Below are 2,146 nucleotides of genomic sequence, written 5' to 3'. Positions count from 1 at the left end.
TTGATAATTTTGACACGCACATCGGAATTGTTAGTGGAATTAACGCGATATCCAATGCCCAAAATAAGTTTACCCTCCTTGCGCATTTTGTTCACAAACTCCATGGGATGCAAGTTGGTGTCGCATGCCTCTGAGAATTGCCTGGCGAGGCATCGGGCGCCCCGCCAAAGCGATCACCAATTGTCAGCAAACCACTGACGACGGAGGAGACCAGATCCTGTCCAGCGCGTGCACATACAATGGTATTGTGGGAGCCGGAGACAGCGGGTCCATGATCAGCCGTGACCATGAGCCACATCTCGAAGAACTTGCACACATAGGGAGGTAGACAGCGAATTGACGCCACCAATGCCAACGTCCTTGTTGAGCACTTCACTGATGGGCATGCCCGCATAGATCAGCTCCTGGCCGCGCTCATCACATGTTGAGGTCATAAACGATGCCGGCTTGCGGATCAGACCCAGCTCGCGGGCCCATGAGTAGTCTATTAGCACCGTCGGTGGCGGCACCTGTTCGCGTGGCACAATGCGTCCGTTCTTGACCAGTTCGCCGTAGACATGATGAATGAGCTCGCCCAGCGTATCAAACGAGTCCGGAACGTATGCGCCAGTGTCCCGCAGCGCCTTGTTCTTTGCCGTAGCCGTTTGGCGATCCGAATTCGCACAGGAGCCGGCATGGCTAAACTGTACCTCCGAGGTAAACATGCTAGCGCAGGTGCCAATGCACCAGGCTACCAGAGGCTTTGTGATGCGTCCATCCTTGACTGCGGCGCACACATCGTACTCCTCGGTGCCATCCACCTCGCCCAGCAACACAATGATCAACGGTCAGTTGCGATTTCGAACCCTGCCGAGGAAACTATTTCTTTTTTTTTTTGGCTGGTGTGGCTGTTGCGTAGAGGCGGTAGCAAGTAATGCGGTCAGTTGCGAGTTCGAACCCTGCCAAAGGAACTTTTTTTTTTATTTATTTAGAAAATATAATAAGATACTCTATCGAATAACGTCAAGGAGCGGATGGTCAGTTAACCAAGTCGGCGTACGCGCTAGCATCGGCAGTGACTCGTCGGCATGCTGGTTACTAAATCCGCTGGTTAATATGCACCCAAATTTATAAATCTATTTCATTATAATTCGCGTACAGGATGAGAAAGATGGAGAGGAATTCGGGTTAGGCGTACAATAAGACTAGAAAATATAGATGATAAGAAAGTTATAACAGGCACTACATAAAATCGGACCAGTCAGACCAAATATTGGCAGGATTCCTAATGCTAGTCCTGATTTGACTAAGTGACCTCCCTTAGGCGATGCATGATTTCAAAAAAGAGCAAATATTTACTTAGACATAATTTATTCTAATAATATTCTATTCTAATATATATTCTAATACGGGTTTAACCTGACATATTTTCTGGGAAGTGTAGAAGCGGCTGTAACAGATTTTTAAATCATACAAAAATAATTTAAAAAAATAAATATATATATAAATATATCAGCATTCTTATATTAATTAATTACAAAAAAAATCATTATATAAAAAAAAAATTTTTAAAATCTTGTCCGTGGAACGTTTTGTGCTAAACATTTTAGATATTTCCTTTCCACTAAGTAAACGCCCGTGGAAAATTGAAATCTACTGTTTCCATCATGAACTCCACTTCTCTTTATAAATAAATTTTAAAGTGCATCGAATTAAGAACCAAATGCTGGAATCAGAGGCTTCTGCCCTTGTTAGTCTTGTGGTAAGAGTCTTTAGGCCGAATATAAAACTTGCGTTTACAGACACGAATTTTATTGTGTGGTGAACTTTTTCAATAGTAGTGAACTTTGCAAAAGCGTGTCAAATACATTCTGATAAAGATATTTGAAAATAAGTTTGAAATAATAACACAAAAAGTTAAGTTAATTGTCTTCGCTGGATTTTCACAGTTGCGGATAGAATTTTTTAAATCGCTGAAACACGTATTTGTTAACCTCTAAAGTCGAGCTTTGAAACTAAATTTGATGCAAATCGTACAAAACAAAATTTTGCGAACAATGTGAAAAAAGTCTCAAATGATTTATCATATTGATCCTTGGAAATGAATTGGAGCGCGAAACGTCACCCACCAAATCTTTGACCCCCATTTCCACCAAGGAGAAATGGA

General features: G+C 42.2%; 1 pseudogene; it reads right to left on the bottom strand.

The window, feature by feature from the left end:
- Positions 1-5: 5 nt before the first annotated feature.
- Positions 6-824, bottom strand: LOC135434539 (ATP-citrate synthase-like; annotated as a pseudogene).
- Between the last annotated feature and the right edge of the window lie 1,322 nt (positions 825-2,146).

The sequence above is a fragment of the Drosophila montana genome, unplaced genomic scaffold (assembly GCF_035044405.1).
Source record: "Drosophila montana isolate Dmon_TW-CO22-7 unplaced genomic scaffold, ASM3504440v1 contig_3354_1, whole genome shotgun sequence".
Classification (NCBI taxonomy): Eukaryota; Metazoa; Arthropoda; class Insecta; order Diptera; family Drosophilidae; genus Drosophila; species Drosophila montana.
This window is presented reverse-complemented; position numbering and strand designations above follow the sequence as displayed.